The sequence below is a fragment of the Lucilia sericata genome, unplaced genomic scaffold (genome assembly GCF_015586225.1).
Source record: "Lucilia sericata isolate MDLA Ls3-8-SP2 unplaced genomic scaffold, ASM1558622v1 Contig000984F_arrow, whole genome shotgun sequence".
NCBI lineage: Eukaryota > Metazoa > Arthropoda > Insecta > Diptera > Calliphoridae > Lucilia > Lucilia sericata.
In genome coordinates, this window is record NW_023994967.1 from 80403 (window position 1) to 95770 (window position 15368).

Below are 15368 nucleotides of genomic sequence, written 5' to 3' on the forward strand. Positions count from 1 at the left end.
AATTGCCAACGAGTGCAATTATATCTTCCAAATGTTTTAATGCAAAATAGTAAAACAAATAGATTGAGGGGAAGGTATGCCTTGCTAAATATCACCAAGTATTTCATTAGATTAAGTACTTATGCATACACACCTATGTAGTAGAAAATCTTTACCAGTTATTTTGTCAAGATCTATAGTCTAGTCTATAGTCTAGTCTATAGTCTAGTCTATAGTCTAGTCTATAGTCTAGTCTATAGTCTAGTCTATAGTCTAGTCTATAGTCTAGTCTATAGTCTAGTCTATAGTCTAGTCTATAGTCTAGTCTATAGTCTAGTCTATAGTCTAGTCTATAGTCTAGTCTATAGTCTAGTCTATAGTCTAGTCTATAGTCTAGTCTATAGTCTAGTCTATAGTCTAGTCTATAGTCTAGTCTATAGTCTAGTCTATAGTCTAGTCTATAGTCTAGTCTATAGTCTAGTCTATAGTCTAGTCTATAGTCTAGTCTATAGTCTAGTCTATAGTCTAGTCTATAGTCTAGTCTATAGTCTAGTCTATAGTCTAGTCTATAGTCTAGTCTATAGTCTAGTATAGTCTAGTCTATAGTCTAGTCTATAGTCTAGTCTATAGTCTAGTCTATAGTCTAGTCTATAGTCTAGTCTATAGTCTAGTCTATAGTCTAGTCTATAGTCTAGTCTATAGTCTAGTCTATAGTCTAGTCATAGTCTAGTCTATAGTCTAGTCTATAGTCTAGTCTATAGTCTAGTCTATAGTCTAGTCCATAGTCTAGTCTATAGTCTAGTCTATAGTCTAGTCTATAGTCTAGTCTATAGTCTAGTCTATAGTCTAGTCTATAGTCTAGTCTATAGTCTAGTCTATAGTCTAGTCTATAGTCTAGTCTATAGTCTAGTCTATAGTCTAGTCTATAGTCTAGTCTATAGTCTAGTCTATAGTCTAGTCTATAGTCTAGTCTATAGTCTAGTCTATAGTCTAGTCTATAGTCTAGTCTAAGTCTAGTCTATAGTCTAGTCTATAGTCTAGTCTATAGTCTAGTCTATAGTCTAGTCTATAGTCTAGTCTATAGTCTAGTCTATAGTCTAGTCTATAGTCTAGTCTATAATCTAGTCTATAGTCTAGTCTATAGTCTAGTCTATAGTCTAGTCTATAGTCTAGTCTATAGTCTAGTCTACAGTCTAGTCTATAGTCTAGTCTATAGTCTAGTCTATAGTCTAGTCTATAGTCTAGTCTATAGTCTAGTCTATAGTCTAGTCTATAGTCTAGTCTATAGTCTAGTCTATAGTCTAGTCTATAGTCTAGTCTATAGTCTAGTCTATAGTCTAGTCTATAGTCTAGTCTATAGTCTAGTCTAAGTCTCATAGTCTATAGTCTAGTCTATAGTCTAGTCTATAGTCTAGTCTATAGTCTAGTCTATAGTCTAGTCTATAGTCTAGTCTATAGTCTAGTGTATAGTCTAGTCTATAGTCTAGTGTATAGTCTAGTCTAGTGTAGAGTCTAGTCTAAAGTCTAGTCTATAGTCTAGTCTATAGTCTAGTCTATAGTCTAGTCTATAGTCTAGTCTATAGTCTAGTCTATAGTCTAGTCTATAGTCTAGTCTATAGTCTAGTCTATAGTCTAGTCTATAGTCTAGTCTATAGTCTAGTCTATAGTCTAGTCTATAGTCTAGTCTATAGTCTAGTCTATAGTCTAGTCTATAGTCTAGTCTATAGTCTAGTTTATAGTCTAGTCTATAGTCTAGTCTATAGTCTAGTCTATAGTCTAGTCTATAGTCTAGTCTATAGTCTAGTCTATAGTCTAGTCTATAGTCTAGTCTATAGTCTAGTCTATAGTCTAGTCTATAGTCTAGTCTATAGTCTAGTCTATAGTCTAGTCTATAGTCTAGTCTATAGTCTAGTCTATAGTATAGTCTATAGTCTAGTCTATAGTCTAATCTATAGTTTAGTCTAGTCTATAGTCTAATCTATAGTTTAGTCTAGTCTATAGTCTAGTCTATAGTCTAGTCTATAGTCTAGTCTATAGTCTAGTCTATAGTCTAGTCTAGTCTATAGTCTAGTCTATAATCTAGTCTAGTCTATAGTCTAGTCGATAGTCTACTATAGAGAGTAAATTGCTTAAATTTTTTTTTTTTTTTTTTTTGAGTCCTTAAAAACTCGCGTATGTCAAGTGGTCGAGAAAGAATTTTCTTCTCTTACGTCTTTCAACAGTTGTAATATTACAAGTTTCATAATACGTATTCCAAATCTTCTATCACTCTGTAAGAATTTCCTTTAACACCTAAAGGTATGCCACAAATTTTAGCGTTATAAAAGAAAACAAATTCATACAATACACTCAAGAAATGTGAACAGTCATTTTAACATTTCAAATAAACAAATTTATGTTTTTTTCTTATTTATACAAATTTTCTTAGTTTTTTGTGTTTTCACATAAAAAAACAAAATGTTTTCTTCAAAAACATCATTTTTTCAAACAATTTCTTGTCACTTTTCATGACCGCAGTGCCAAAAAAAAACAAATCTAATTGAAAAAAAAATTTCAAATAATTTTTCATTTTTTGCCAACATCATTCATTTCAAAAAGAGACACACATTTATTTGTGAAAATTTTTTTTAAAAATACTTCAAAAACTTTTAAACATAAAAAGGGAAAAATTATGATGAAAAGAAAAACAAAAACGTTTTCGTATTCTTATTGTCATATTTTGCAAAATTTAAATAAAAACTGACATTGAACAAACAAAGTGTGTCATACTAAATAATTTATGTTCTTCATTTTTTCGTGACAAAAAGGGGCAATAACTACAACAATAATAAATTAGAAAAAATTTGTGTTGTTTTTTTGGGGGCTTTTTAATAGTTGGTTTGGAAATTGTTTAAATTTTCTTTTTATTACATAATTTTTGAAATATTTAGGGGAATAGTTTTAAACTATTTTAAGTGATTTTTAATACCTTTTCGAGGTATGGCAGAGGAAGTATGTTTGATTTTTTATACAGTTTGTGAAAGTTTTAAAATTTAGACAAGTTTTTTTTTAAAAAAATTCAAAAAGTTTTTTTTAATGATTAGATCATCTGCCTTGAAGCTATTCTATTGCTCTTTAATATACTTTCGTTCTTCATTTATGAATTATACAGATTACTGTTCGTTTATATTATTCAAAATTTTTAACCATTACCAATTCCGTCACCTACCTTACACTAAATCTATTATACTTTTCCCAATACTATAGCGCTTAAAACAAATTCGAAAAATACAAACAATATGGATTTTCCATATAATTATATTTCTAGCCTCATAATTTGGTCTACTAAATCTATAAGTAAAAAAAATATTGTTTATACTCCTCAAAAAAAAAACGGTACTCATCTTGTATTTAAACATCAATCTAATAAATATATTAAATAATCGTACATATATAAATTATTTTTGATTTATTACTTAATTTTTGACGAGTTGTGTCTGTTCGATGAAATGAAAACAAAAACAAACTGGTCATAATGGCTTTTTAATTTTAAAATGTATACCCTACCTTTTTGGAGTGGGTGTACAAAGTACGCTAGTACGTTTGGAAAAATCATATAGTCAAGATCAAGACTAAACTATAAACTGATCACAAATATATTGCAATCAGATCTGTTCATAGATCAGTCTATATGCAAGGCTATAGATCAGTTTATAATGAAGACTATAGATCTTTCTATGGTCAAGACTATAGATTATTATATAGTCAAGACAATAGATCATTCTATAGTCCAGACTATAGATCATATTAAAGACTAGAGATCATACTATAGTCAATACTATTGATCATTCTATTGTCAAGATCATTCTATAGTCAAGATTATAGATCATTCTATAGTCAAGATTATAGATCATTCTACGGTCAAGATTATAGATCATTCTATGGTCAAGACTATAGATCATTCTATAGTCAAGATTATATATCATTTTATGGTCAAGATTATAGATCATTCTATAGACAAGACTATAGATCTGTCTATAGTCCAAACTATAGATCAGTCTATAGTCAAGACTATAGATCAGTCTATAGTCAAGACTATAGATCAGTCTATAGTCAAGACTATAGATCAGTCTATAGTCCAGACTATAGATCAGTCTATAGTCAAAACTATAGATCAGTCTATAGTCAAGACTATAGGTCAGTCTATAGTCCTGACTATAGATCAGCCTATAGTCAAGACTATAGATCAGCCTATAGTCAAGACTATAGATCAGTCTATAGTCCTTACTATAGATCAGTCTATAGTCAAGACTATAGATCAGTCTATAGTCCTTACTATAGATCAGCCTATAGTCAAGACTATAGATCAGTCTATAGTCAAGATTATTGATCAGTCCATAGTTAAAAATATATATAAATTAACAGACAATATCTTGTCTATAGATCTGTCTATAGTCAATACTATAGATCAGGCTGTAGTCCAGACTATAGATCATTCTGTAGTTCAGACTATAGATCAGTTTATAGTCAAGACTATAGATTAGTCTGTAGTCCAAACTATAGATCAGTCTATAGTCCAGACTATAGATCAGTCTATAATCAAGGCTATAGATCAGTCTATAGTCAAGACTATAGTTCTGTCTATAATCCAGACTATAGATCAGTCTATAGTCAAGACTATAGATCAGTCTATAGTCAAGACTATAGATCAGTCTATAGTCCTTACTATAGATAAGTCTATAGTCAAGACTATAGATCAGTCTATAGTCCTTACTATAGATCAGCCTATAGTCAAGACTATAGATCAGTCTATAGTCAAGATTATTGATCAGTCCATAGTTAAAAATATATATAAATTAACAGACAATATCTTGTCTATAGATCTGTCTATAGTCAATACTATAGATCAGGCTGTAGTCCAGACTATAGATCATTCTGTAGTTCAGACTATAGATCAGTTTATAGTCCAGACTATAGATTAGTCTATAGTCAAGGCTATAGATCAGTCTATAGTCCAGACTATAGATCAGTCTATAATCAAGGCTATAGATCAGTCTATAGTCAAGGCTATAGATCAGTCTATAGTCAAGACTATAGTTCTGTCTATAATCCAGACTATAGACTGATATATAGTCCAGACTATAGATCAGTCTATAGTCCAGACTATAGATCAGTCTATAGTCCAGACTATAGATCAGTCTATAGTCCAGACTATAGATCAGTCTATAGTCCAGACTGTAGATCAGTCTATAGTCAAGACTATAAATTAGTCTCTAGTCCAGACTATAGATTAGTGTATAGTCAAGACCATAGTTCAGTCTATAGGCATCAGTCCATAGTTAAGAACATAGATCAATTAACAGACAATATCTTGTCTATATGTCTTGATTACAGATATTTTTGAATATACTCGATTTGAATATACTCGATATCGTTAGTCGTATATAGGGATATTTAAAATTTGTCTAAAGCCAAATAGAGTTGTATACATTATATATAAATTATTACTATGCATTTTATTTTTAACTCAAATTTTTTTTGTGCAACTTTATGCAATTATATTGTTGTTGTTTACTTTTTTTAAAAGAAGATTTTGGGAAAAAACACATTTTCTAGATTAATTTATGACAAATCCATTTAAAACGCAACCAAAAACTCAAAAAACAACGACAACAATTTGGTTATTTTTCATTATAATTTCATTAAATTTTAATGTTAAACGTATGTATTAAATAAAAATAATTTAGTTTTTTTTTTTTGTATTTAAATAAATATTATAACGATTAACATAAAAAATATTGTACAAAAAAAATGAAACACAAAATTTTTTGGTCGTGTGCAAAGGATTTATGACTAAAATCAAATCAAATCTTTTGCTACGTTTTTTTTATTTTTAATATTTTCTATATATTTTTGTGAAAAAGTAGATATTTTTGGATTTTTGTTTTTTTATTTTTTGCAAATTGTTTTATTATTAACACATTTTTGATTAATAATAAAATATCAGACAAAATGTTTAATAAATTTGCTTAAAACTGTAATTTGCCAATAAATTTTTTTCTCTCTGGCTATTAAATACTAATTTTATTTTATTTTTAAATTGAGGAAATTCTTTTTTAAATTGATAAATGCATTTTGAAAAACTGAAATGTAATTTAATTAATTTTCAAATATTATATTGAACAAATTTTTAAAAATCGTTTAATTATTAATTTCATTAAACATTTAACAAATGAATCATTTGCTTTGAAAGAGGTTTTCGTGTTTGAATTAAGAAAATTTTTGCTAAATTCTAAATGAAAGGAAATATCCATCAAATATATTAAATGTTTATTTTAGATTTTTAAAATTTTCAAAAGTACAATGACTTTACAAATACATATTTCAAAAGTATAAAGCATTTCTGTTACAGGTCAAAGGTCAATTATTTAAATATTTGGGATTCTCCTAAACATTCTAAAGCTAAATTCTGCGGATCTCTCATATTAATGATGATCATTTCTTAAATTTTCAAAAACCCTTTCAATTATTATAATCAGTATATGATCATGTTCTTGATCATCTTTTTTATTTGCCAACATTGTTTAAATAAAATTTGTCATTTGACAATAAAATTTTAATTTTATTCTCAGCAAATATGAATCATTTAGCAACATTTTTGATTAAATGAGGTTTTAACAAACGGTCTAATAAATTATTGTTCATGTGAAGATCACTTTCTTAATGGTGGGCAATTAAATGATCGAATCATTAATAAGTTGATTTAAATGTTTTAAATTGTTTTAACACAAAACAAGAACATGAGGCATTTAATTTTTATATTTAGATGAAATAATTTTTTGTAATTTATGAATCACCTTTAGGGACAATTAAGTTAAACAAATCTGATGACGAAACAAAAAACTTATTTTGAGATTTGAAACTCTGTTTAACTGTAGTCCTAAGAGTATCTAAGATTTCTAAATAAAAACTGTTATACTTAAAGGTTTCTGGACGATAAACTGTTTTCCACAAAATTTTCTTCGCAAAACAACAGTTATAAGACAAATGTTTTAAAATAAAACTGTTATACTGAGAATTTTCTTTGGAAGAAAACTGTTATACTAATAATTTTCTAGAACTAAATTCTTATACTTAATATATTGTGGAAAATAATAGTATAACCTGAATTTTCTAGAGAAAAAAAATTGTTACACTAAAAGTTTTTTTTATAAAATAGTTATTTACAATTTATTTTAGAAAAAAATCTGTTATAAACAAAAACTGTTTGCCATACATAATTTTTCATAGAAAAACTGCCATATATATCATTTTCCTTAGAAGACAACTGTTATACTCTTCATTTTTCTGGAGAAAACAAAGACAAAAGTATGCAGAAACTGTTATATACAAAGGCTTTCTAAAGAAAAGACTTTTATAGTTAAATATTAAAGGCCTTATTCATAAATATGTATCAAAGATTTATAGAACAAATTTTGTATGAAAATTTGATTTATAAACCTTTGATAAAAGTTTATGAATAAGGTAGTAAATAAACAAAAAGAAAACTATCAGAAGTAATTTATATTTTTTTAAGGAAAAACTCAACATTTTCAATAGAACAAACTGTTATACACATATTTTTCCATATATATACATATATATAAACTGTTATACAGTTTTGAATAGAAAAACTGAATAGTAAAATGGATAGGCGAAGAGGGTAGAGATAAGGAAGAGAACCGTGAACTAAGCGCAAAAGATTAGGTAGTTAATTAGTTAGTTAGTTAGTTAGTTAGTTAGTTAGTTAGTTAGTTAGTTAGTTAGTTAGTTAGTTAGTTAGTTAGTTAGTTAGTTAGTTAGTTAGTTAGTTAGTTAGTTAGTTAGTTAGTTAGTTAGTTAGTTAGTTAGTTAGTTAGTAGTTAGTTAGTTAGTTAGTTAGTTAGTTAGTTAGTTAGTTAGTTAGTTAGTTAGTTAGTTAGTTAGTTAGTTAGTTACATAGTTAGTTAGTAGTTAGTTAGTAGTAGTAGTTAGTTAGTTAGTTAGTAGTAGTAGTTAGTTAGTAGTATTAGTTAGTTAGGTTAGTTAGTTAGTAGTTAGTTAGTTAGTTAGTTAGTTAGTTAGTTAGTTAGTTAGTTAGTAGTAGTTAGTTAGTTAGTTAGTTAGTAGTTAGTTAGTTAGTTAGTTAGTTAGTTAGTTAGTTAGTGTAGTTAGTTAGTTAGTTAGTTAGTTAGTTAGTTAGTTAGTTAGTAGTTAGTTCGTTAGTTAGTTAGTTAGTTAGTAGTTAGTAGTTAGTAGTTAGTTAGTTAGTTAGTTAGTTAGTAGTAGTTAGTTAGTTAGTTAGTTAGTTAGTTAGTTAGTTAGTAGTTAGTTAGTTAGTTTAGTTAGTTAGTTAGTTAGTTAGTTAGTTAGTTAGTAGTTAGTTAGTTAGTTAGTTAGTTAGTTAGTTAGTTAGTTAGTTAGTTAGTTAGTTAGTTAGTTAGTTAGTTAGTTAGTTAGTTAGTTAGTTAGTTAGTTAGTTAGTTGTTAGTTAGTTAGTTAGTTAGTTAGTTAGTTAGTTAGTTAGTTAGTTAGTTAGTTAGTTAGTTAGTTAGTAGTTAGTTAGTTAGTTAGTTAGTTAGTTAGTTAGACTAGAACACTAACCACTTACCAACTGGAGCGCCACAGCTAAGTTCCGATCTCGAAGCTGTAAAAGACAAGTTCAGTTCCCTGATAGAATCTTGCGGATTTTCTAGACACTTTTGCTTGAAATTCTAGTTCAATGATAAATTATGTGCTCACTGGGCTCTATCTCTTATGCATCCTCGCATAACCTACAGTCCTAGTCTTGGTCATAAAGCTATACACACCTTACAATCTGTCCACCTATTAAAATATAGTATGATATTTTCCAGTCTATTCACATTAAGTCTTGGCCGTAAGGCCATACACTTCTTGCAATCTGTTCTACTATTCCTAAAACTGGAAGATATTGTCGAGAAATATTTTCTATAGTAATAAAATAGCTTTTATAACACTATGTCTATGATCAAAGCATATCTAGCAAGTCTAATGAGTTCTCACGGACCATTTCACATTGTAGTACTATACAAGATTGCGCTCCATGACATATCAATGCTTTGAGGGCAGCTTCGATATCGACATAGATTATCACAACGTTCTCCCCTTCATAGACATTGTACTCAAGGGTGATTCTGAAAGACTTCTCTATATCAGTGTCAGCAATTTAAGCACCGACACCAGTATCATTATTCACTCAGTCCTTAAGTACTGCGCACCCTTCAAACAACTTATCAGATCAAAAACAATAGTCCCTAATAGTAGTGATATTAATCACTCTATCAAAATCTGCAATGTTAGGTCTATAATTGATTCAAGTTCCTATTGGGCCTCTTTTCCGAAAATTTCCTTAATGTTTATAGAACTAATATTAAGTCAACGCTCTTAATTGTTCAAAACAACATCAATTTTAAAATCTCCCGTCGGAAAACCCTCCCTAATTTTGCTACAATTTTCAAATAATTCTTTAATCCCTCAACATTTTTCAAAACAGCACACAAAGTTTTTAAAATGTTTAATCTTTTAAAACCAAAAAAAAATTTAAATTATTAATTTTAATTTGTTAAAATTAAATTGCACAAAAAAAAAAAACAAATTTAAAAACCTGCTGGTTAATTTTCGCTCATAACATTCATATAAAAATATTTATTATATTTTTAGAAAATGATGCTAAATGCAAATAGTTTCTTCAATTTGTTTTTATGTATTTATAAAAATTACAATTCTTTTTTAAATGAGTATAAAAAAAAAATACAAAAACACAAATATTATTCATAATGCAAAAATATTTATCACAACTTGTTCTAGATTTTTATTAGGCAAAAAAATTACAAAATTTCAAAATGCATGTGTGTAGGCATCAAAGCAAAAAATGAACTATCATCTGAACACATTAAAAATTTTTAAAGAAAAAAATTTTATATTAAATTTGGCCAAAAGAAAAAGAAAATATTAAATTTTATTTTGCCAATAAAAATGTAGGTAAATTGTAAGTGTTGTGCAGTCGACGATCGAGAATGGACCGAGTGCCTATCACTTACAAATTATGAACCGATCTGTTTCAGAGCGGTTATTGACATAGAGTGATAAAAGAGTTTACCAGAGAGCTCTTAGCCGTTAGCAACAAGCCCTATAAGGAAAAGAGAGAACACTCTCTTGCTGTGAACTACAGTAGCGACTTGTTCTCTCTGGTTAGATTTATAACATCATCGATAATGGTATTAAACCAATATTCGAAAGATCATTTGCTGCTTCTAGTATACGGTACCCTTTCAAATTGACTGATCATATACAAAATAATTTTGTTGGCTTCAACCCACCTCTTCACACATCATGTAAATATTTTTGGTTGATTTTGATGTCAAGTATATAAATATTTACATAAAATGTATTTTTAATAATTATGAAAATTTAACTTATAAACATTTTGTTTTAATGAGTCAAGGTTTCGTTTCTGTGGCACTTAACAACAATCCTTAATGATATTTTTTTGTAAAAATATTTATAAAAATTTTTTTTAAAGTGTTAAAAAATTAAAGCACTTAAACATATTTGCAAAAAAGTTTAAATTATTTAAACAAAAAAACCCATAATTATGTTTAAATAACATAAATACTATAAATATTTTTCCTTTAAACACCTCAACTGATCATGCCCTTGAAATTAGCAACAATTAACGGGAAAATATTTGTTTTAATGATCTTTCTTTGGCATTGTTCTTTTACTAAAATAAACAATTGTTTGGTTTAAGTATTTGTGGCAAAAAAATATATAAATTTTCTTAATATTTATTTTTATTTTTGCAAAAAAAATATTGCTTAATGATGTTTCATTTCAAAATTTTATTTAAATTAAAATTATTATATAATAGTTTTATTTATTAATGAAAACAAATCGATTTAATTTTTAATTAGTTTGCTACAAATATTTGTATATATAATATACAACGTCATGCTAAGTATTTGCAAAAAAAATATTATTTAACCCATAGTGCAATAAACAAAATTGGTCCGAAATGATCAGCAAAATTTTCTTTAAGCATTGAAGAGCTGTTCATTTCTAGAACAGTTCTAGTTCAGTTCTAGTTCAGTTCTAGTACAGTTCTAGTTCAGTTCTAGTTCAGTTCTAGTTCAGGTCTAGTTCAGTTCTAGTTCAGTTCTAGTTCAGTTCTAGTTCAGTTCTAGTTCAGTTCTAGTTCAGTTCTAGTTCAGTTCTAGTTCAGTTCTAGTTCAGTTCTAGTTCAGTTCTAGTTCAGTTCTAGTTCAGTTCTAGTTCAGTTCTCGTTCAGTTCTAGTTCAGTTCTAGTTCAGTTCTAGTTCAGTTCTAGTTCAGTTCTAGTTCAGTTCTAGTTCAGTTCTAGTTCAGTTCTAGTTCAGTTCTAGTTCAGTTCTAGTTCAGTCTCTAGTCTAGTCTATAGTCTAGTCTATAGTCTAGTCTATAGTCTAGTCCATAGTCTAGTCTATATTTCCTGATTTTTCTGAATTTCTTTTTTAAGTCAAACATTTATCGATAATTTTCGATGAATATAAAAAAGATATTTAAATATGTTCTTTCAATTAAACTCAGACAACTGTCGTCACCGATGTCTGACATATAATACACTCCCAAGTGCCATTAACATATTTCCCCTTTTTAGTTTCCCACCATAAATCTCTAAACATTAGTCTACCCCAATTGATCTTTCTCTCCCTCTTAACTTCTAACATTTGTTTGTTTTTAAGAAAAACACAATTTTTATGAATGACAACTTTTGAAATGACCGGCGTCATCTTTGGGTTAAAAATGTCGATGTTTTAACAGCAAAAAAAAACTAAAAAGAATACTTAAAACTTTAAGAAAATATCTCATCAAAAATAATTAAAATGCCAAAAAAGTGGAAAAAAATTTAGAAAATTGATTTTGATGAGCTGAAATGGCATGGAAAATGGCAAGAACGAGCAAGTACATGTATTAACGTGTATTAAATTCATTAGTTTTCTTTTTGTTTTTACTTTTCTCTACACAATTGTATGTACATTCTGATGGATCAGATTTTCCGTATAGCCCACCAGTAGTCAGTCAGACGTTTTAAGTGTATGACCGACTGATTGAGATGAAATGAACAAGTGTGTCGTGTGCACAAGACAGAAAAAATCATACATATAAGAAAAATTAAAATGAAACAAAATGTTGAATAAAAAAATAAATAATTTTTTTTAAAGAGAATATTATTTGAATTTTTTTTTCTATATGGATTTTCTTAAATTTCAGCCAAATCAAGTACAAGTACATACAAGTAGTAGTAGTATTTTATGATAATTTTATGCTTTTTGGTAAAATTTAACAAAAAATAATCTAGCTCATTGAAAATCTTCATTTAACATTTAAAAATGAATGAATGACTACATTAGAGATAAATTTATTAGAACAAAACATGTGTAGTAGAGAAATATTTTGAAGGTGTTGCTAAAACAATTTCTGGTTGGGGGTGAAATAGTTGCGAGCACATTTATAGCACATTTATGTGTTGTAGTAAAATTTAGTATTGTTATTGCTATATAGTTGCTCCTTACTGTGTATAGTTTTTAATCCATTATAATTAATTTCGTTTCCATAATTATGTGTTAAAAAATTTATGGGTAAAAATTTTGTTTATTGCAATAGACGTCACTCTTTAATTAAATTAAATTATTTATTTTTTCTATTGTATAATTGAAATACATACCTGAGTTTAACTAGTTTTTAATTATGTATTTTTTTAGTTTGACGTAAAAGGTTTTTGTATAGTCTTTAAAATTTTTTGAAAAAGAGCCAATTTTTTGCTCTTAAATAATAAAAAATGTTTTGGGCTCTTTGGCCAAGTTGAAGCTACAAATGCAAACTTTGTTTAGATTACAGTTTTTCATTTCTTGTCTCTTTAAATCCTAAGATTCCAAAGCTATTTGGCCCATTGTGACACTCCCTAATTCGATACATCTAACAAATTTTAGACTCTTTAGTGACACATTCTGGAGACACTTCATCTCATGAAGGACGATAGTATTAACAACTGAACTGAACTGAACTAGAACTGAACTAGAACTGAACTGAACTAGAGAACTGAACTAGAACTGAACTAGAACTGAACTAGAACTGAACTAGAACTGAACTAGAACTGAACTAGAACTGAACTAGAACTGAACTAGAACTGAACTAGAACTGAACTAGAACTGAACTAGAACTGAACTAGAACTGAACTAGAACTGAACTAGAACTGAACTAGAACTGAACTAGAACTGAACTAGAACTGAACTAGAACTGAACTAGAAACTGAACTAGAACTGAACTAGAACTGAACTAGAACTGAACTAGAACTGAACTAGAACTGAACTAGAACTGAACTAGAACTGAACTAGAACTGAACTAGAACTGAACTAGAACTGAACTAGAACTGAACTAGAACTGAACTAGAACTGAACTAGAACTGAACTAGAACTGAACTAGAACTGAACTAGAACTGAACTAGAACTGAACTAGAACTGAACTAGAACTGAACTAGAACTGAACTAGAACTGAACTAGAACTGAACTAGAACTGAACTAGAACTGAACTAGAACTGAACTAGAACTAAAACTGAACTAGAACTGAACTAGAACTGAACTAGAACTGAACTAGAACTAACTAGAACTGAACAAGAAGTGAACTAGAACTGAACTAGAACTCAACTAGAACTCAACTAGAACTCAACTAGAACTCAACTAGAACTCAACTAGAACTCAACTAGAACTCAACTAGAACTCAACTAGAACTCAACTAGAACTCAACTAGAACTCAACTAGAACTCACTAGAACTCAACTAGAAACTCAAACTAGAACTCACTAGAACTGAACTAGAACTGAACTAGAACTGAACTAGAACTGAACTAGAACTGAACTAGAACTGAACTAGAACTGAACTAGAACTGAACTAGAACGGAACTAGAACGGAACTAGAACGGAACTAGAACTGAACTAGAACTGAACTAGAACTGAACTAGAACTGAACTAGAACTGAACTAGAACTTAACTAGAACAGAACTAGAACAGAACTAGAACTGAACTACAACTGAACTAGAACGAACTAGAACTGAACTAGAACTGAACTAGAACTGAACTAAACTGAACTAGAACTGAACTAGAACTGAACTAGAACTGAACTAGAACTGAACTAGAACTGAACTAGAACTGAACTAGAACTGAACTAGAACTGAACTAGAACTGAACTAGAACTGAACTAGAACTGAACTAAACTGAACTAGAACTGAACTAGAACTGAACTAGAACTGAACTAGAACTGAACTAGAACTGAACTAGAACTGAACTAGAACTGAACTAGAACTGAACTAGAACTGAACTGAACTAGAACTGAACTAGAACTGAACTAGAACTGAACTAGAACTGAACTAGAACTGAACTAGAACTGAACTAGAACTGAACTGAACTAGAACTGAACTAGAACTGAACTAGAACTGAACTAGAACTGAACTAGAACTGAACTAGAACTGAACTAGAACTGAACTAGAACTGAACTAGAACTGAACTAGAACTAGAACTGAACTAAAACTGAACTAGAACTGAACTAGAACGGAACTAGAACTGAACTAGAACTGAACTAGAACTGAACTAGAACTGAACTAGAACTGAACTAGAACTGAACTAGAACTGAACTAGAACTGAACTAGAACTGAACTAGAACTGAACTAGAACTGAACTAGAAACTGAACTAGAACTGAACTAGAACTGAACTAGAACTGAACTAGAACTGAACTAGAACTGAACTAGAACTGAACTAGAACTGAACTAGAACTGAACTAGAACTGAACTAGAACTGAACTAGAATGAACTAGAACTGAACTAGAACTGAACTAGAACTGAACTAGAACTGAACTAGAACTGAACTAGAACTGAACTAGAACTGAACTAGAACTGAACTAGAACTGAACTGAACTGAACTAGAACTATGGAGAATTTCGATAAACTTAAAATTTATTGAAAATTTTCAATAAGTATTAGCTTTTCCTATATTATATTAACCACCCAAATTTAATTGTAAATTATTTGAATTTTCTCTAGTAACTTTCAAAAATTCTCTCTGATTTTTTTACTGCTCTCTTCAAATTTCATCAGCAAGAAAAAAAAAATTTTTAACATAAAACTAAATTTATTTTTTTAATATTTACCAGGCATTGTAATTTAACTTTATTTGCCAAATAATTAAAAAAAAATATTTTGTTAACAACAATTTTTGTGATTTTATGCCAGTTATAAATTGTCTAAATTTACAAAATGTTCTCAACCTCAGCGTGTTAACCGAATTTTACGAGTGTGTTTTATAAATAATTTAGTTTTTTCATTTCAAAGTTTTTGTGCCATTT

General features: G+C 28.8%; 1 protein-coding gene across 3 annotated transcripts in view; it reads left to right on the forward strand.

The window, feature by feature from the left end:
- The window catches only part of LOC119609460 (four and a half LIM domains protein 2), a 120676-nt gene that overhangs the window by 59220 nt on the left and 46088 nt on the right, over positions 1-15368 (forward strand). The window lies entirely within an intron of this gene.